Raw genomic sequence first — 22,873 nt, forward strand, 5'->3', positions numbered from 1 at the left:
AAGGTCAGTTCTTGGAGAAGATAAATAAAATTGATAAACCTTTAGGCAGACTCATCAGGGAAAAAGGGGAGAGGATTCAAATCAATAGAATTAGAAATGAAAAAAGGAGAGGTTACAACTGATACTGCAGAAATACAAAGGATCATAAGAGAATACTACAAGCAACTATATGCCAACAAAATGGACAACCTGGAAGAAATGGACAAATTCTTGGAAAGGTACAACTTACCAAGACTGAAACAGGAAGAATTAGAAAATGTAAACAGACCAATCACAGGTAATGAAATTGAAACTGTGATTAAAAATTTCCAACAAACAAAAGTCCAGGACCAGATGACTTCACAGGCAAATTCTATCAAACATTTAGAGAAGAGTTAACATCTATCCTTCTCAAACTTTTTCAAAAAATTGCAGAGGGAGGAACACTCCCAAAGCCTTTCTATGAGGCCACCACCACCCTGATACCAAAACCAGACAAAGATATCACAAAATAGAAAATTACAGACCAATATCACTGATGAACATAGATCCAAAAATCCTCAACAAAATACTAGCAAACAGAATCCAACAACACATTAAAAAAATCATATACCATGATCAAGTGGGATTTATCCCAGGGATGCAACGATTCTTCAATATATGCAAAACAAGCAATGTGACACCATATTAATGAATTAAAGAATAAAAACCATATGATCATCTCAATAGAAGCAGAAAGAGCTTTCGACAAAATTCAACACCATTTATGATAAAAACTCTCCTAGAAGTGGGCATAGAGGGAAACTACCTCAACATAATAAAGGCCATATATGACAAACCCACAGCAAACGTCATTCTCAATGATGGAAAACTGAAAGCATTTCTTCTAAGATCAGGAACAAGACAAGGATGTCCATTCTCACCACTACTATTCAATATAGTTTTGGAAGCCCTAGCCACGGCAATCAGAGAAGAAAAAGAAATAAAAGGAATACAAATTGGAAAAGAAGAAATAAAACTGTCCTGTTTGCAGGTGACTTGATACTATACATAGAAAATCCTAAATATGCCACCAGAAAACTACTAGAACTAATCAATGAATTTGGTAAAGTTGCAGGATACAAAATTAATGCACAGAAATCTCTTGCATTCCTATATACTAACAACAAAAGATATTAAAGGGAAATTAAGGAAACACTCCCATTTACCATTGCAACAAAAAGAATAAAATATCTAGGAATAAACTTACCTAAGAAGGCAAAAGACCTGTACTCAGAAACTATAAAACACTGATGAAAGAAATCAAAGATGACACAAACAGATGGAGAAATATACCATGCTCCTGGATTGGAAGAATCAATATTGTGAAAATGACTATACTACCCAAAGCAATCTACAGGTTCAATGCAATCCCTATCAAATTACCAATGGCATTTTTCACAGAATTAGAACAAAAAATTATACAATTTGTATAGAAACACAAAAGATCCCAAATAGCCAAAGCAATCTTGAGAAAGAAAAACGGAGTTGGAGGAATCAGGCTCCCCGACTTCAGACTATACTACAGAGCTACAGTAATCAAGACAGTATGGTACTGGAACAAAAACAGAAATATAGATCAATGGTACAGGATAGAAAGCCCAGAGATAAACCCATGCACCAATGGTCACCTAATCTATGACAAAGGAGGCAAGAATATACAATGGAGAAAAGACAGCCTCTTCATTAAGTGGTGCTGGGGAAACTGGACAGCTACATGTAAAAGAATGAAATTAGAACACTTCCTAACATCATACACAAAGATAAACTCCAAATGGATTAAAGACCTAAATGTAAGGCCAGACACTATCAAACTCTTAGAGGAAAACATAGGAAAAACACTCTGACATAAATCACAGCAAGATCTTTTTATGACCCACCTCCTAGAGTAAAGAAAATAAAAACAAAAATAAGTGAATGGGGCCTAATTAAACTAAAAGCTTTTGCACAGCAAAGGAAACCATAAACAAGATGAAAAGACAACCCACAGAATGGGAGAAAATAATTGCAAACGAAGCCACAGACAAAGGATTAATCTCCAATATATACAAAGAGCTCATGAAGCTCAATATCACAAAAAACCAAACAACCCAATCAAAAACTGGGCAGAAGACCTAAATAGACATTCTCCAAAGAAGACATACAGATGGCAAGGAGACACATGAAAAGATGCTCAACAGCACTAATTATTAAAGAAATGCAAATCAAAACTACAATGAGGTATCACCTCACACCAGTCAGAATGGCCATCATGAGAAAATCTACAAACAATAAATGCTGGAGAAGGTGTGGAGAAAAGGGAACCCTCCTACACTGTTGGTGGGAATGTAAATTGATACAGCCACTATGGAGAACAGTATGGAGGTTCCTTAAAAAACTAAAAATAGAGCTACCATATTATCCAGCAATCCCACTCCTGGGCATATATCCAGAGAAAACCATAATTCAAAAATACACATGTACCCCAATGTTCACTGCACTATTTACAATAGCCAGGACAAGGAAGCAACCTAAATGTCCATTGACAGATGAATGGATAAAGAAGATGTGGTACATATATATAATGGAATATTACTGAGCCATAAAAAGAAATGAAACTGGGTCATTTGTAGAGATGTGGATGGACCTAGAGTCTGTCATACAGAGTGAAGTAAGTCAGAAAGAAAAACAAATTTCGTATATTAATGTATATAGGTGGAATCTAGAAAAATGATACAGATGAACCTATTTGCAGGGCAGAAATAGAAAGGCAGACATAGAGAATGGACGTGTGGACAAGGTGGGGGAGAAGGGGAAGGTGGGATGAATTGGGAGATTAGTTTTGACATAAATACAGTACCACGTGTACAATAGATAGCTAGTAGGAACCTGCTATATAGCGCAGGGAGCTCAGTTCAGTGCTCTGTGATTGCCGAGTTGGGTGGGATGGTGGGGGTGGGAGGAAGGTCCAAGACTGAGGCTGATTCACTTCCACTGTGCGGCAGAAACCAACACAACATTGTAAAGCAATTATACGCCAATTAAAAAAAACAAACAAAAAAGGCAACCTGAGTGTTTGAGAGCCTGCCAGTAGGAACTAATGATCCATGACACCTGGTAAAAAGAGACAAAGGCACCAAGAAAAGGCTCAGCAGAGAGGTAGAGTTACCCAGACACAATGTTATTGGCCATGGGATAATCTGTAGATTTGCAACATTTAAAACATGTAGCAGAAACGAAGTTGTGATACCTAGAAGATCTTTCTTATGACCTAGAATAATGAAAATCTAACCAACTTCCTTTGTAGAAGTAGCTCAGTCCTGTTTAATACAAAGAACCAAGCAATCAATTAACTTATTAGAAGAGATCAAAAAGTAACACAGAAAGTAGAAGAGAGAAGACAGGCAGTGGGGAAAGAGAAAGGTAGATGGGAGGAAGGGGAGAGGAGGGAGGGAGGGGTAGGAAAGAGAGAGAAATTTTTTCCCTCGGAGCTAACCTGGGGGTGTAGACTCATTAAATAAAGAGCATGTCTTTACTTGAGAGATGGCATTAGGCTCGAACTAATGCCATGAATAAGACATCAATTTTCTGCTAGTGCCACTGAGAAGAGATGAAGAGCTTCCAATGGTTTGGGGCAGCTTAGTGATAACCAGGAGCCTACAGTCTGTTTGCCAAGTTTATTTCAGAAATGGACAAAGAATGAAGTGAAACAACAAAATTTATGTTCCCTTTTGGTCCACAGCTGAAACATCAAGCTCCAATGTGAGAAATGAATGCAGTATCATCCCCTCAAGTGTTTTGTTCTCAATAATACGTGCTTGCCTGCTCCAGGAGAACAATATTTGTTAGAAAATGCAACTGTACGTAATCCATGGACATTGTTACCATGCCTATGTTTTCCTTTAAAATACTTCAGCATAAATAGCATGTGTTAGTTTAAGTAAAGCCTTAGGTGTAGTGTGTTGTCCTAAGCAGAAATTCCCATCCCAGGGATGGTCAGTAAGCTACTTAGTTATAGTTAATTGGGAAGCCCACACTCCAGAGGAGGCTAGCACAGCCTTCAGGTATCTTTTTCTCCATCCACACCAGAGGCTTAGGAAATTAGCATAGAGAATATTAGAAATGGACTCTCAGTGATGAAATTAATGACACCCCAGATATATAGAGGAGGTACAATAACATAGTTTCAAGAGACTCCCCACCCTATAATAAAATTTTAACCTGACCTGTAGCCTGTGCCCGCTGTCCTGTATCCAGCTGGGAGGTCAGAAGACTTCTGTTTGCCTGATGTCACCTGTCAGAGTAACAGAATCCTGTCTCAGGAAATCGGTGTGTCTGCCTCAACTAAACCTTCCATGTAATGGGTAGTTAAATCACCTAAAGTCAGAGACCTAAGACCTCCTCAGCCTTAAAGAGTAGAACAAGCTAGCCTGGCCTTGCCTAGTAATAAATGTTAATGAATGTCCATATGTGACTCAGAATTTTGTTTGAGAATTTCTTTCATCATCAGTTCATATCAAGATGATGAGAGAGGAGCATCAAACCATTGAAATCTCCTGTTATCTACCAAAACTAACTTAAGAGCTGTGCATTTCCTGAGCATCAGGCCACTCAAGCCTAGATACTGACAATTCTAGCTGCTGATTATGGCACCTATCCCTGCTGTGACTTTGGCCTAACCCTTCTGATTACTGAAACAGGTTGCCTCATGTTACACTGGCTAGTTGGTTCCCAGCTATGAATGCTGCTCTCAGCACTTCAAGATTTTCTGTGATTTTCTACACCACAAGATTTATGTGTCCAATGTCTCTCCCTCTCCCCCCACCTCTGTATATATATATTTATATGCCTAAGATATTAATGTGGAAGATTAATATAATGAGGAACATTAGTGTATACTTTAGACATAATGTGTTCCACTAAAGTGAGCACTGACTCACAAAAATGTCTAACATACAATTAACAATTCAACATTAAGCCATTTAAAATATAAGGCATCAGGGTTTCTCTGGTGCCATGCCACAGTGGTTAAGAATCCATCTGCCAACACTCTATGATATAAATTACAGCAAGATCTTTTTTGACCCATCTCCTAGAGAAATGGAAATAAAAACAAAAATAAACAAATGGGACCTAATGAAACTTAAAAGCTTTAGCATAGCAAAGGAAAACATAAACAAGACAAAAAGACAGCCCTCAGAATGGGAGAAAATATTTGCAAACGAAGCAACTGACAAAGGATTAATGTCCAAAATTTGCAAGCAGCTCATGCAGCTCAATATCAAAAAAACAAACAACCCAATCCAAAAATGGGCAGAAGACCTAAATAGACATTTCTCCAAAGAAGATATACACATTGCCAACAAACACATGAAAGGATGCTCAGCATCACTAATTATTAGAGAAATGCAAATCAAAACTACAATGAGGGGGCTTCCCTGGTGGCACAGTGGTTGAGAGTCCGCCTGCTGATGCAGGGGACATGGGTTCATGCCCCGGTCCAGGAAGATCCCACATGCCGTGGAGCAGCTAGGCCCGTGAGCCATGGCCGCTGAGCCTGCGCGTCCGGAGCCTGTGCTCCACAACGGGAGAGGCCGCAACAGTGAGAGGCCCATGTACCACAAAAAAAAAAAAAAAAAAAAAAAAAAAACCTACAATGAGGTATCATCTCACACCAGTCATAATGGTCATCATCAGAAAATCTACAAACAATAAATGCTGGAGAGGGTGTGGAGAAAAGGGATCCCTCTTGCACTGTTGGTGGGAATGTACATTGATACAGACACTATGGAGAACAGTATGGAGGTTCCTTAAAAGACTAAAAACAGAACTACCATACAACCCAGCAATCCCACTACTGGGCATATACCCTGAGAAAATCATAATTCAAAAGGTCATGTACCACAATGTTCACTGCAGCTCTATTTATAGTAGCCAGGACATGGAAGCAACCTAAGTGTCCATTGACAGATGCATGGATAAAGAAGATGTGGCACTTATATACAATGGAATATTACTCAGCCATAAAAAGAAACCTAGAGTCTGCAGAGTGAAGTAAGTCAGAAAGAGAAAAACAAATACCATATGTTAACACATATATATGGAATCTAAAAAAAAAAAAAATGGCTCTGAAGAACCTAGGGGCAGGACAGGAATAAAGATGCAGATGTAGAGAATGGACTTGAGGACACGGGGAGGGAGAAGGGTAAGCTGGGACAAAGTGAGAGAGTGGCATGGACATACAAACACTACCAAATGTAAAATAGAGAGCTAGTGGGAAGCAGCCACATAGCACAGGGAGATCAGCTCGGTGCTTTGTGACCATCTAGAGGGGTGGGATAGGGAAGGTGGGAGGGAGACGCAAGAGGGAGGAGATATGAGGGTATATGTATATGTATAGTTGATTCACTTTGTTACAAAGCAGAAACTAACACACCATTGTAAAGCAATTAGATTTCAATAAAGATGTTTAAAAAAATTTTTTTTAATAAATAAAGTGGGTTTCTTACAGGAAAAAAAAAAGAATCTGCCTGCCAATGCAGGGGACATGGGTTCAAGCCCTAGTCCAGGAAGATCCCACATGCTCCAGAGCAACTAAGCCCATGCGCCACAACTACTGAGCCTGCGCTCTAGAGCCCACAAGCCACAACTACTGAGCCCACGCACTGCAACTACTGAAGCCTTCATGCCTAAAGCCCGAGCTCCGCAACAAGAGAAACCACCACAATGAGAAGCCCGCGCACCACAATGAAGAGTAGCCCCCACTCGCCACAACTAGAGAAAGCCTGCGCACAGCAACCAAGACCCAAAGCAGCCGAAAAATCAATTAATTTTAAAAAAACAACAAGGCATCAATGTAGCTTATGTTCCACAAATACATTTTCAGCTGAGACTGAATTGTAGCTTTGGAATAGAAATAACTTAGACAAAGAGTATTTGACTCAAAATATAGAAGGTTTGATGACAGCAAATTGGCCCATCACAACTGACATTTTTAGGCACGTTTCCTTACAAGGTCTCAGAACATTTTACCAAGAGTTTTCATTTCTTAATTTCAAAAGCATTGCTGTGCTCACTTAGCAGTGCTCACTTAGCAGATGAATAAACTGAAGAATAATAATTCCTTTGTTTGGTCCTCCAGTAGCATATGAAAAGTCAAAGACCAAAGGAAAGTGACTCTTGGAGCATATCTTCCTTCAAATCCAAATCATACAGGTAGGTATTCTGTTCTACAAATTAGTCCTACAAAGACTATAAAGAAAAATAGCAGTGACCTTCCTCACCCTTGCCCATACCCAGTCCTGCTTTCCAATGGCACCCTTTTTAATCTTTTAACTTTTAATCTTTTAACTTTAATCTTTTAACTATTTCCTCTAGTATTCATTCACATTTTAAAATAAGATACGCATGCTGCTGTTCTTAGTTTATGAATTTTACATGGTAACCTATTGGTTCCCTATGGTGGAAATTGAAGACTCTATCTCTTGAGCTCACTGGCAAGATTAAATTTACACAAAGAAGCCAGAATATGAAGAAGAAAGAAAATATGAGGAGAATTCTTTGAAGAAATTTATGCTGTGATAACCAGTTCTTTTTCCACCAAAAGGGCAGGGACGAAATGTCAGTTTCAACTTCCTTAGCTTCAAGTCCAAAGAAAATGGGCTTCGAAGTGACCACCAGAGGGAATCACAGGTCGTCCTCTAGTGGAACACAGTAGAAATGTCTCTAACTCCTGCCCAGGAAATCTTGAAGGAAAGAGAACCCAGTAGGCTGCTTTGGTGGCAAGACAGAGAGAAAGCTGGGTGTGTGTTGAGAACTGTGCTTCCCTCTGATGGTGGGTCAAACATCTGTGAAACTCAGGATCCAGATGTAGAACCTATAGAGGGTATGGCAAACACAACCTAAGATGACCTCCAATGAGTCACAATCCCATAGAATTCCCTCCTCTAGAATATGGGCAGAACCTCTGACTGGCCTCTAGCTGATAGAACATGGCAAAAGTGATTGGATGTCGCTTCTTTGATTATGCTACATTATGTTGTGAAGTGTTGGAGTGTCCCTCTCTTGATTAGGTAAAGAGGATGGGATAGTCACTTGTGTCACATTACATTCCATTGCATAAGACTTCCTCTTTGCAACCAGGCTAGAGATTCAACTTGTCTTTGAAAGAGTAGTTGCCATGCTGTCAAAGCACCTTGAGAGGGAATATGACAGAGAACTGCATGTTCTAGGAGCTAAGAGCAGTCCCTGGTTGATGACCAGCAAGAAAACATGGACCCCAATCCTACAACCACTAGGAAATGAGTTCTGCCATCAATCTCATGAGCTCCAGAAAGAAATGCATCCTATGTGAACCTTGACTGTAGCCTTGTGAGACCTTAAGCAGAGAACCCAGCTAAGTTGTGCCCAGACTCCTGACCCATGGAAACTGAGATAAGAAATGTGTGTGATTTCAAGCCACTAAGTTTCTGGTAATTTTTTTATGCAACAAAATAAAACGAGTACAATAGAAATGCTGTTCTGAGGTAATATCAGAAAGGATCCTGCCCAGAGCACAAAAAGACCTCTGACAACAGGAATCCATGGATTGATCATCTAAAACCAGAAGCTGATTGAGGGTTGGGAGTGGCCTGTCAAAGGACAATATGCACTGCCCATCACAAAGAGGTACCTGATGATGGGAGCCTCCAAAGAACTCACAGGTCAGGGGAGAAGAGGTGAATTGTCTGACAAGTCTAGAGAGCACACAGCCACTGTAAACAAAGAATGCTCTTAACAGGGCCTAATCCAGAAAGAACACATTGAGTGGCCTATCAACGGAATCCTTGCCTGACCTAGGAATGAGCCTTCCTAGCACCGTGAGACAAATTGGTCATGAATTGCCTCCTAAACCTGGGTCAAATTTATGACCAGTAAGGGGCACTGTAAACAAAGAATGTTCCCTGCCATTGCAGTTCTACGAAGATCAAATCATTAGCCACTGCAGGTACTGACCTACAAGTACACCCTGAAAGGAATTCAGGGTGAAGCATTCTGTCTTTTGGATATATGGGCCCCTAAGTAGTTAAAGTGAATATCTAAGGAAGAATTTCAGTGGCCCCAGATTCTTGCATCCCCCCATACATAGAAAAGCACTAAAAGCATTGAATGTCTGATCGTGACTAGCAGTAACCTTTCACTGAGATCTTGAATGCACATATATATACTGGCTCCTCCTATACCTCTTTGGAAGTTTCTCAGAGCTACCTGAGAGGCTGTCTTCTGTCTCCTAGGCTATAGTCTTCAGTAAGACACTGAATAAACTCGACTCACAGCTCTTAATGTTGTGTTTTTTTTCCAGTTGAAACCACCAAGAGCCAGGGCGAATTCCCCATTTCCTGACCGGTCACATAGTGTGTTAGTAAAACAGCTATCCAGAGAGGGAAAAGTCCTGATTTATAACACTTGCCAATTTCTGTGGTGTAAACATACCCACCATGACTGATTTTAAGCTACCAATAGCTTAACAATCTTCTCATAATTTTCCTGATATTTAACAACTGGCTTCTGGGAGCCAGTGCTCTAATACACCAGGGCTGCCTCTACTTCCTCCACCCTCGAGAGATCAGCCAGCCTCCAGGAGTAGGGACTTCGGGGAGAGAACAAAAGTCTGACCTTCAACAATAGGTCTTCAGTCAGGGGGAGGGTGAGAAGAGACTTAACCTTGATTGGAGATTGATGTGTTGGTTCATACCTCAGACTGGACTGTTAGAAAGTTGAGACTCCATGTTCATGACTTAAGAAGATGTAGAACTGCCTATTTTACATGGGTGAATGAAAGGTCACGGGACCTGCCCAGATTTTCATATACATACTCACATGCACGCACACACACACACACACACATATATAATGTGCCAACAAAATATGTAAATTAATTATCTTTGCAGGTTAACTAACCAAGATAGAGATAAAAATTGCAGAGCTACCATTTTCTTTCTTTCTTTTAAAACTATTTCCTAATATTCCCCTCTTTTCTCAAAATGCCTTTCTAAATGAGATGACTCATAAATTCCAAAGTTCTAAGTAGATGAATGAATGATTAAATGACTAAAGTAGATGTCCTAATGTGTTTGTCTGTTTAAAAGTGTTGTCACCATCTCAGGAAGCCCCCTGCTTAAATGCTCATTCAGTTAAGGCATGCACAAAGGTGCTCTGCTGTGGGGCATCTCGGGAGATGTCAGGAAAAAAAAATCTGAGTTTAAAAGCAGTGCGATGTGAGTAGCTTTTCATACCTAAATGGACCTGACAGCTAAGTGTGGCTAACATGAATATTTGCTTCAGGAAACTCAGAGTACAGAAGAGGAAATGACACTTCAACCTTGGGTGGAGCTAGACCTCTGGGGTCAAGATGAATCTGTCTGCACTGTTTCTACTGGATTTCCACTCACAAGTCCTTGGGTGAGTCATCTGGGAGCAGTTTGTACAGTTATCGTGGGTTACCCTCCTTTGAGAATATTCTCCAAGGGATTGAAGCCCCGAAATTTCCCACCAAGTATACTAAGTTCTGGAAGAATATCATTTTGAGTCTTACGTCAAAGAGCAAGACATGAGTTGCCCATACAGCTATTCTTTGTACGCACTATTATGGTACTTCTCAAACTGAACTCTTGCCTCCATTGATTCTGTTCAAGTGAAACTAGCAAACAATGCTTAATAGAAAGAGCCCAAAAGTAAAGAGTCTCTTTGACATATTTATATCTTCATAGAATTTTTGGACTATCCTTGCTCTCAGCTGGTGACCTTAATTCTCACTTCACAGGGAAAATAGAAGCAATTAGAAGAAAATTTCCACAGGCATCTACTAAAGTATCTACCTACATTCTCTGCATACTCACCTCTTCCATGGATGAAATTTCCATTCTCCAAAGTGTCAGCCCCTCTCTGTGTGTACTACATCCCATCCCTCTTGCCTAATCAAGGATGTCGATCTACCAGTTCTCTCTATCTCCTACACCATTACTTTTCACTGTCTGTTGGATCATTTCTATCAGGATTCAGACATGCTATTATGTGTTCCATCTTAAAAAGGGATAAAAGAAGCACTTGTTCTGACCCTACTTTCCCTAACCAATGCCCTTCCTTTATTCCCCTTTGCAGCAAATTGCCTGGCTATTCTCTTGTTCCTTTTCTCCATCCTATCTTGAATCCATTCAGTCAGGCTTTTGCCCTCACCCCTCCACTGAGACTGCTCTTGACAAAGTTGTAATTTCCATGCTACTAAATCCAGTGGTCAATTCTCACTGACTGTCAAGTGAGACAGTGACAAGGTTGATCACTCACTCCTCCTTTTTTTTTTTTTAAGGTATATTTTGGTCTGTATTTTTTTAATATATAAATTTATTCATTTTGGCTGTGTCGGGTCTTCATTCTGCGCACCGGCTTTCTCTAGTTGCAGCGAGCAGGGGCTACTCTTCGTTGTGGTGCATGGGCTCCTCATTGCAGTGGCTTCTCTTTGTTGCGGACCATGGGCTCTAGGCGTGCGGGCTTCAGTAGTTGCGGCACGGGGGCTCAGTAGATGTGGTTCACAGGATCTAGAGTGCAGGCTCAGTAGTTGTGGCGCACGGGCTTAGTTGCTCCGCAGCATGTGGGATCTTCCTGGACCAGGGCTCAAACCCATGTCCCCTGCGTTGGCAGGCAGTTTGTTTATATGGTTTCCAGGATGACACACTCCCAGTTTTCCTTCTTCCTCACTGCTCACTCTTTCCCTGTCTCCTGAATTGGTTCTTCTAATTCTCCCTGAAGATTAGTGTTGGAGAGCCCCAAGCTTGGTCCTTGGCCTCTTCTCTTCTCCATCTACCCTCACTCCCTTAGTGATCTCATCAGGTCCCCTGACTTCCTCATTATTTATATGCTGATGACTTCCAAATGCTGATCTTCACTTTGGATCTCTCTCCCGAATTCTAGACTCGTATAGCCAACTGCTTCTTTCATATCATCAGTAGGACGTCTAACCTCTCAAATTTAACATATCCAAAACTGAGCTCCTGAGCTCCCAAAACCTGTTCCAGCTGCAGCCTTCTCCACCTCATCTGGGGAAAACTCCATCCTTCTATTTTCTCAGGCCAAAAACTTTAGCGTTATCCTTGATTCTTCTCTTTCCCCGATACATACAACCAGTCAGAAGACCGTACTGGCTTTATCTTCAGACTCTGACCACTTCTTACCATGCCCTCTGCTCCCTGATGGTCCACGCACTGTCCTCTCTCATCTGAATTACTACAATGGCCTTCTTTCTATAAGTCTCCCAGCATCCATTATTGCCCTCTAGTGTCTTTTGCAATATAACAGCCATTAATTTGAAACATAAACTCTGTTATCTCGTGCAAGGCAGTTGCCTCAAGGGAGGCCACTGCAGAGTCTTCAGGCTGATAGATACTAGCTTCCTTAGTCAGAGAGGAATAGATGCTTCTACTGACAAAGTAAGCAGAGTTTCAAGGTACATTCTACAGCTACATCAGATTCTACACATTCCCATCCCTATTTTCAGGGTCCATTACTTCGAAATCAATACCGTCACTTCAACATAAGAGATCCTGAAAGGTTCTGAATTCAATTTACTGCTTCAGGTTACCACCATACTGACTATGTTGCATAGGTTTCAATATACAGTGTTTTTCTTGTCACTACATTTTCCCTAGTTTTGGGTTTGATATCCTTGTTACACCAAGAGTTCTTTGAAATACTGCTTTTAAATTTCTAAATGCAAATATATTTTTAAAAACTATTCTACTCTTGTTAATGCCTACTTTTGTTGCACCTATGTGAGATAGTATGTTATGTATGGTTTCTTCTTTCTTGAAAGTATAAAGATTTTATATGTGTTCTAACACATGGACAGTGAGTAAAACTATTTCCTGTGTTTGAAAAACGACTGTATTCTCTACTTTTACATCTGGTTAATATGTTAATTTTGTTTATCAAATTCCCTCTAGCCTTTCACATTTTGTATTGACTTCATTTGTCAATTTCTGACAAAGGTACATTAAGGTTTATACTTTTGAATCTATAAAAACAAAACAGAGGGGAGACAAATACCTGTAGTGGCTCCCATCACGTGCAGAGAAAAAAACCTAAGTCTTTACAGCGGCTGCAAAGCCCCCGCTGCCTCATCACGTCTCTGGCCTCTTTTCCTATTTTTCTTCTCCTCCTCCCTCACTTTTAGCTCCATTCCAGCCAGAAGCCTCTTTGCTGCTCCCCCAACATGACCTTTGCTCTGAGTGTTCCCTCTGCCTGGAATGCTCTTCCCCAGGATCCACCCAGCTAACTCCCTCACCGCCTTCAAATCTTTGCTCAAATCTTACCACTTCGATGAGAGCTACACTCTCACCTTATTTAATATACAACTGTTCCCACCCCAATTGGCAGTTTCAATCCCCCTTACCCTACTCTATTTTTTCTCTTTTACATAGCATTTATATCACCTTTTAACATACTATGTAACTTACTTATTTTGCTTATTCTTTATTGTCTATCTTCCCTACTTGAAAGTAAACTGTGAGAGACAGATGTTTGCCTGTTTTGTCAGCTAGTTTATTCCAAAACCCTAGAACTGTGCCTGGCACATGGTAAAGACTTTGTAAACATCTGATAAATGAACGCCCTATCCTTAGATGGAGGCTTTCATTTTCGTCATTCTTTCTGAGAACATTCGTTGCATTGCAAGACCTTTCTCAACTCTCTACTGGGAAAAATAAAGAAGATTGCATTTGTGTTCCAGTAGGTCATTAGCAATAGGTCTTGTTATGAGATCAGATCACAGTACAACTATTTGCCAGTTATGTAATTTAAAAGTGTAGTAATTTAGCTAATATAAATGTATGTTACTGTTACCCAAAAGACTACCCATGGCCAGCATTTCTTAACTCTTTTTGGCTTACTGTTCTCATTAAGAATCCCCAGAAAAAATGTACATATATATTTTTTTCTTCAATTTCAGAGAGTCTAAGAAACCCCTGACACTTCCTCATGAATCTCTAGGCATTCACAGACCTCTGTAAGAGGCTCCAAGCACACATACACTCCCAGAGACATGTACGAACACTTTGGATATAATTTACATGGACTCTCTGATTTCAATCTTTTTTTCCAGTACATTTTATTTTAACTTTTCCCTACATCTTACCAAGTTGGGTTTTGTTTTGTTTTTCTGTTTATTGAAATAACTTTAGAGTGTTTCAGTTTCACAAAAAGCTTGCAAGTACAGGACAACCACATGAAAATCCTGCTGGAAAGATATCATGTGTAAATTTCCACTTCAAAGCGAATGAAATGCAAAATGAAGATGTGGAAATAATTTCTTGGCCCATAAATATTTAATAAGCTTTCGGGTTGATGGGTGTCAAGTGGCAAACTTATAATGTACTGTGTTTAGAAATAAAATACACAGTCTCATTAAGTTCTTTGTGTGACAAACCATTCAATCTACCAATTATATTCCTTATACTCAGAATAATTCATGCCTTATTAGTTAGTATATTCTTAATTATAATTATAAAAGGCAGCTCTGGTTGTGGTCTCTGAGCAATTTTTACTACAAAAAGTTTAAAAGTCTATAGGGGAAATGGCATAGGCAGGCTCTGTTTGCAAAACCACAGACAAGTGGTTGTGCAATACCTGAAGTATATGAGGCTCTCCTGTGCCACTTTACAATTATGTGTTGTAGTTTCCCTGACTCAGCCACAGTCCTATTGAATCAGAATCTCCCAGGTGGTGCCCAAGCATGTACTTTTGAAAAACTTCCAGATGAGTTTTTCAAGACAGGTTGAGAAGCCCTGCACAGGCCATGAGATGTTTTTGTTTGTTTTTTTATTTAGTTTTTATTTCGGGGTAATATCTGATTTATAGAAAAGTTGCTAAAAATCGAACAGTGTTCTCATATACTTTCATCCAGCTTCTCCTAATCTTAATATTTTACAAACCCATGGATCATTTGTCAAAACTAAGAAATTAACATTAATACATTACCTTTATTCAAGCTACAGACTTCATTTGGATTTCACCAGTTTTTCCACTAATGTTCTTTCTCTGTCCCAGAATCCAAGGGACCACATTGCATTTAATCATCATGTCTCCTTAGTCTCCTCTATCTGTGAAAGTTTCTTAGTCTTTCTTGTTTTTCATGACCTTGACACTTTTGAAGAGTACTGGTCAGATAGTTTGTAGAACATCCCTGAATTTTAGTTTATCTGTTGTTTTCTCATGATTTGGGGGAAGAATACCCCAGAGGTGATGGGCCCCGCTCATCCCCTCATAAGGGGGAACATGATGTTAAAATCACTAATCACTGGTGTGGTGATCGCGTGGTTAAGGTGCTGTCTGCTACTTTTCTCCACTGTACAGGGACAAGTTTTCCCTTTTTTTCTAACAACATTCATTAGAGGAGTGGCATTAAGTCTAGCTTACACTAAAGGAGAAGAGAATTAAGCTCTACCCGCCCCCCAGAGAGGGGAGTGGTATCTACATAAATTATTTGGAATTCTTCCGTAAGAAAGATTTGCCTCTTCTCCCCCATTTATTTATTTATTCAATCATTTATTTATGTTAGTATAAAAGTAGGATTTTTAAAAAAATTATTTGGGTTATAATTCAATTCTCTCTCTCTCTCTCTTTTTTTTTTTTTTTTGCTCAAATTGTTTCACCTTCTAGCATTTCAAGCTCTTTCAAGTTGGTTCCTATGTCCTTTTGACATGCTCCATCTTTTTTTTTTTTTTAATGCATTTCCTCTCAATCTGGCACTACAAGTGCTCCAGGCTCATCTTTGATTTTCTGTGACCCAGGACTAGAGTCAGATATTTCTCCAAGGACCTTTGGTTCCTGATGTTGGAAAATGACTTCTGGAAACCAAGTCCAGGTGCTGGTGTGCTTGTTGCTACTGAGATTTCACTGCTTCTTGGCCCTCTCAAAGGACAGAGCTAGGAAATACATACATGTGTACTAACCCATGTACACACACATATCAATAATTGTTTTGTATCCATCTATCTGTTCAAATATTAAATTAAACATGCATTTGTACTGATGTTTCCAGCTCTAATTTACCAGCAGGTTTATTTCAGCCTTCCCCACTTGCTTATTTGTAACTTCTGTCCCTTGCAGTGAGAAACCTGACTCTCATTATCTGCAATTTATTTACATATTTGTTTATTGCTTGTATACTTGTAAAGCAGTTTCACAATTGCCAATGCATAACCCTGTAAGAAATGGATTTACCAACAAGAGTACAGTGTTTATGTATAGTTCTTTTCATTTTTAGCTTTATAGCATCTAGTAAAAACACTATTTCCAAAGTTACTTAGGTCAACTCTTTTTTACTCCATCAGTTTGTTTTTAAATACTAATTTGTTACACAAGTAACATATTCTCGTTGTAGAGATAAGAGTAAGCAAAAAAAGAAGATACAACTCATCCCAATACTATGACTTAGCAATAACAAGACAACCACAGCTTACACAGCTTACACAGCTTACATTTTGGTGGACTGTGTGTATGTGTGTTATTTTTACTAATATTGAGATTATTCTTTATATTCTTTTGTATGTTTTTTTAATCTAATATTATGGATCCTTAAGGAACTATAAGTTTATAGACAGAAGCATCTGCCATTAAGATCCATGTTATAAAGGCCACTCTGGTGACATGGAGAGAATACAGTGGAGGTGAAGGGAAGGAAGGAGATATTGAAATCAGAAACAGTAGTTAGGCAGATAGAATTACCTAGACCGAGAGATGATATGTGACATATTTAGAGTAACAGTGGGAATAGCTGGATTTGAGAGGCATTCAGGATAGAATTGTTAGGATTTTAGCAAATGATTGGATACTGGAGTGAGGCAGAAAGAAGAGTTGAAGACATCTGACATTTTAAGATGGAATGGACCCATAAGCAGTGATGACATTTACCAATGTCCATGAAGAACACAAAGCAAAGGATGGGTTTTACAGAGAAGGTGAGAGTTTTATTTTTATATGTATTGTTTGAGATGCTTCAGGTCTTCCAGCTGGAGCAGGTCAAAGATTAGTTGGAAGTTTGTGTCTGGTGCTCAGATAAGAGGATCAAGCTGGAGGTAGAATTTGTAGAGAAAATACTGGAGTTCACACCAAGAGATTGGGTGAAATCAGTCAGGGTGATGTGGAAAGCTGAAGAAAAGAACAACAAACAGAGTTGGAAATTTAGACAACATTTAATATTTGGTCAAAGGAAGAGGAATCAGCAAAGGAAAGAGAAGAAAGGGAAAAGTGGTCCAAGAGCTAAGAAGAGAACCAAAGGTGAGTTGTATCTAGAAAGTAAGAAGTGTGCAGAGTTCAGAGAATGGAGTGTTCAACTGTGCCAGTGTTGCAGTCACAAAGATAAGGAGGTTTCCAAGGACCGAAGGAGGCAAGGACATTGAAATAACACGTGTCAACTCTCCTTCCAAGAATGTGAAGGTGAGAAAAAGCAGAATCACAGAGTGGTATCTTGAGGAGAATTTAGGGTAGATGAGAGGCATTGTTTCCTTTCTTTCTCTCCTTATTAGAACTGGGGACACTGACAGGGCAAAGGTTGGAGATGAGGAGGCTCTCCAAAGTCTGACAGCCAAGTGGGTCTCCTGTCCTTTAAGTTACCCTTATAGCCCAAAGGCCTAGTGAGGAGTTACTACCAAATGTGAAGAAAGTAGAAATTCTTAGTGTGGGTTATGTGAGGGCAGGGCTGACAAAAAATACTGTGAGTCTTCACTGTTTATACACACACAAGGAGAAGGCCAAAAGAAATAATAAAAAAGATTACTTGTTTAAAATGGTGTTTGGGAGAGTTATTGTATAACACAGTTAAAGCTACAGTTAGAAATTCTGGGATTCCTTGAAGAAAACCATAATAACACAATTTTGTGCTTTTCACCCATGATGTGGTTTTAAAACTCAGTCAATCTACAATGCTCAAGTGGTTCAAGAACAATAATACAATGTGTTTCCTGAGGGTTTCAGATATGTAATGACCTTGAGCATGAGTGGAACTCCAGTGAACACTATAATACTGTGAGAAACATCTAAGCCTCAAAAGAAAAATCTACATTTCATTGCTTGTGTGGGAGTAAATGTTTTAGATTTGTCTAAACAAACAATTTCAACTTATTTATTTACGCTACATTTTATAGAAGAATCCACTGAAAACATCAACAGCCCTGAACTGAAGTATGGGCTGCTTATTTATTGAATGGCTCTTTTTAAAGATAATAATCATGTGAGTCACAGAAGTTAACTGTTCCCTTTTGTAACACAATGTGGAATTTCTTTTTATGTGAACAAAGATACAATTATTTACAAGTAAAATAAAAAGAATTTATTTTTAATTTTTGAAATTAAGAACACGGATTTATATCAAACTTTGACTGAATACAGACAGAAATTCTACTCTATGCTCTGCACTTGCTATACCACTCTACTCTACTCTAGACTTATTACAATGTAAGTATATTCTGAAGAAGAGCCTTCATGGTAAGGAGTGAGAAATAGAGCCATGAGTGCCAACCCCAGTTCTGTTGCCAAATGGCAAGTCACTTGCTATCTCTGGATTTTGATCAGAGCACATTTTGCCAATTCTCTGATTCCAGGCTCCTATATGAAACATGTAATTCCATTCTCACCTCTGGAAATCAGAGAGGTAAAATCTTCTGATAAGGTGACTAAGGCAAAAAGAAACTCACTGACTTACTGAAGACAACGAACAAAGACATCAAAAGAACCAGAAGTAAGATAGAAAGTCTCAGTTCACACCAGCATAGTACAGTGGCTAACAGCAGAGGCTCGGGATTGGGACTGCCTGAACTGGAGCCCTAGGTAAGTCATTTAACCTCAATATCCCCATCCTAAAAATGGGCTAAAAATAGACCTAGTGCTTAGGGTTGTTGTGAGAGTTGAAGAGTTAGAATAAGAAAAATGCTTAAAACAGTACCTACTGCATGTAAAAGACTCAAGATATGTTAGTTATTCATATTATTTGCACTACCTTCCTCATATTTAGCCTTCAAGGGCTTGAATTTCTTAGTCAAACACAATGTAAATTAAACTACTTCTCAAAAAGTCACTCAACCAGAGCCAGACCCAAGTATTAAGTGGCCTGAAGATTACACAATTTGGGAGGCCATTTTTATGATTATACAATCTGGGAGAATTATGAATTATGAATGCAGCAGAGGCCCCCGTCAGAACCCAGGCATCTGAGGAGCTTGAAGTGTAAGCATCATCAGCATCCTTTTCTATCCATCCTCCTCTGCTCTCTACCATCACATTATAGAATACAGCATGCTGCTTTGACTTGGAAACTCTCTCTTGTTGTAAAACAGAACAAATATAAGAATTCTACAAATCAGCCACAGCCTAGTCCTGACTCCACTGAGAGGTTCTTGGATCCCCTACAACTCACAGCTGAGAGACTCACAGAACGTCTGAAGTTGGAAGAGACCAACTGGATGTTTTATTACAAAAGCATGCTTTACGTGCAGGTCCAGAGGCCAGTTCTGTAACTGCTGGGTCCTGACATCCAGGAGGAGCAGATGGGGATGGTGAGGCTGCCAAAGAGCAGGGCCCCAAGCAGCTGCACATGGTGTGTGTTGAGAGCCAGCTTTCTCAGACAATGTTCGAGGTGGCTCAAGTTACCCAATGCCTGAGTGAAGTTAGCTGTTATTTATTCTAAAAGAATAGAGCTGGGGAGGGAAAAGAAGAGGATGAGGGTAAAAGAGAAAGAAAGCAAAAGAGGTTTCCTGCTTGTCCTCTCAAAAGGCAGTGAGACATTTTCCTTAATGGCTTCACTCTGACAGGACAACCCTCCCTTGAATATTTCACTATAAGGCAGTGAAGGGAGAGCCGGGCAGTGGGAGAGCAGGAGCATTTGAAGGCAAACAACTAGGGAGAGAGTTTTCTTTTCTTTCTTTTTTTTTTTTTTTTTTTAATTTTCCTAGCAAACCATCCAAAACCCCTGCAGTTATCATTATTTATCTACAGTAAGCAAGCTTAATCATGAATATACTAATAGAATTTCCTCTCCCTTGCAGGGGTCCAGGTAGGGGTAGTATTATGGAAGAAGAAAAAGAGGAATACTGGAATTATCTTTATAGCTCATCTGTAAAACTCCTTCCCTTTTGAAGAAGGCAGTACAGCTCAGTGATTAACATGGCCTGGCTCCATTTCTTTTCAGCTGCATCCTGGATAATAGGTAAACCTTTCTTAACCTTAGTTTCCTTGAATGTGAAATGGAGAGGAACATGGTGCCTATCTCATGGGAGTGCTGGGGAGGCTGAATGAGACAAGACAAAACAAACTCCTAACGAGGCACCTATTAAGTGCTCTAAAAGTGCAGCTATGATTATTTGACTATTAGGCGTGACTCGATATTTTCTTAATCCAACGTACCAATCACCTCACCGGTCAAAGGAAATATGATCTGAAGCTTTCTTGAAAGTAACAATTACTAAACCCTTCTTTCTTTTTCTTGATTGTTAACTTGTTGTTTCCCAAATTATAGCTTTGTTCTTCTAACTTTTAAAATGTGAAAAATCACCAACCGAAGACCTCTAAGTTGAACATTTCCACAGAACACCGGCTGCGGTGGAAACTGCTTTAAGAAATAATGCTCTCAATGAGAACACAATGTTTGGGAGCTAGTCATTAACATCTTATTAAAGCAGTACTGTATGTTCAAGTTTCAGCCTTGAAACATATGTTCCAAACACAATGTTTGGAAACTTGTCATTAACATCTTATTAAAGTAGTACTATATGTTCAAGTTTCAGCCTTCCTGAAATCTATTCTTGGGAGGATACCGGGATCCTCGGATCTGTTGCAGAAGTAGAGAGTGAGGTCCTTGGCCCTGAGGAGTTTATCATTTACAGAGCAACTGGCTGTAGACAGAATCACATAAATAAATGTAACAGAAGCACATAAGCAAATATTTATACATAGCTGAGCACAGCTGCTTAGGTTTACACAGGTGCAAAATAATATATCGGGAAAATATTTTTTAATGGTTATTACAGTACTTGGCAACTAGAATACAGAGCAATGTAAGTTTTGCAATTGCACAGAACTATATACACATGGTCTTCATGGTTGCTAAAAAGTATGTGGAGCCTAAGGAAGCTCAGAGATTAGTGAAGAAGAAAGAAATTCCAAATTCAAGGAAGAGCGGGTACAATGAATTGGAAATGAGTGGGGCTGAATTGTTGCTGTTTTTATTGTTGTTGTTGACAGTTATTCATGAGTGATACTTGAGCACTTCCACCGTGCCAGGAATAAGGCTTTAAATCAATCTCACAACAATCCAAAGAGGTTGTGTCCTTGTTACTCACATTTCACAGATGAGGAAACTGAGGCTCAGGGAAATTCAGTGCCTTGACCAAAATGTGTGTTTCCGTGACCAAAATGTGTGTTTTAAGTGTCAGCAAGTGCCGATACTGGCATTTGAACCTGGATCTGTCTGATTTTAAACCTGCCCTCTTAAGCTATTACTCCACTTCCTTGCTGTCATGAACTGAAAAGAGTGGTAAAAGGAATCAGTGGAATAAAAGACTGTTAACTAAGCCCCTTAAAGCCCCAAATGAAGATCATGACAGGACAAGACTGTGTAGAAGAAAGAGGTGGTCGTGGGAAGAGGAGCCTTGGATGAGGAGAAGCTAGCAAGAGGGGCGCCAATGGCACACATCTATCTACCATCCAAAGCATTACTGACAAACTCTTCCTTTATTACTAAGCAAATTGTTTTTACCTGAAAACTTTAACTCCCTAACAAACATTGCAGCATCACAACACCACACAGTAAAAAGCAGGTCATCTGCATATAGATAACCAGAGAAGGAGAGAACTGGTTATCCACTTGGTGACCTGGCCAATTGGTAAACTAACTGGAAAAATATCTGCTGCCTTAATAACTACTCCACGAAGTAACATTCTCTCAATGAGTTCCTTGTACAGCATTCTCTGTTAACCTATCCATTAGGGTAAGAGTGAATCTCTCAGGAAGGATGCACCTGGACTTGGGTCCAGTCTCAAACACCTATTGGCTTTGTGACCCTAGACAAGCTTTGTAAGAGCTCTAGGCATCATCTCTAACATATGCCTAGTAGATCTATCCCAGGTTTATGGAGAGGATTAACTGAGATGATACACGTGAAACAGTACAATGCTTAGCCCATAGTAAGTGCTCAAACATCTTAGCTGTTGTTATTAAAGATGTTATAAGACAGGTAAAGTGCTTTATAAGCTCTTCAAGGCAGTTAGAGGCATCCTTTCTCTTTGCTACTTAATTAGCAATGATATTTTTCTGTTGGGGATACAAAAATCTGCCATTTAGTGCCTCTGTATCAGGCAAGCACATTTCTGCTGTGGGTAGTACCACTTACTGATGTGGGATAGAGATCTAATTAAGCACAATACATTAGAACTCCAGGAGTCAAATCCTAGAGCTGCAGTGGTCCGGGGGCGTGGAGGGTGGCACCACTGCTAATTGAACATTTCCTCTGGGGCTTTTTGTTTCCCTCTGGCTTCCTGTGAAGCTGCTCACTGGGTTCAAGTGCAGCCAGGGTTTGCAGTGCAGTTAAATGACGCCCCAGTTGCACAGTTGCACAAGGCTTTGTTTGGGTATTGCTCGGTCAAAATGATGTAGGAGCTGGGTGGTCGGGGCGGGGGGGGGGGGGGGGGGGTGCGATCTACTGCAACTGTTCATCATTACCCAAATAAGCTTGAGAAGCCTCCCAATTAACCTTCATGTGTAATAAAGCCAATCAGTACCGAAAACAAGAATTTCTCATTTACTAAAATGATATTTGGCTTGTGATAGCTGTCTGGGAGTGTTGAACCAGGTAGA

The sequence above is a fragment of the Phocoena phocoena genome, chromosome 12, assembly GCF_963924675.1.
Source record: "Phocoena phocoena chromosome 12, mPhoPho1.1, whole genome shotgun sequence".
NCBI classification, from domain to species: Eukaryota; Metazoa; Chordata; class Mammalia; order Artiodactyla; family Phocoenidae; genus Phocoena; species Phocoena phocoena.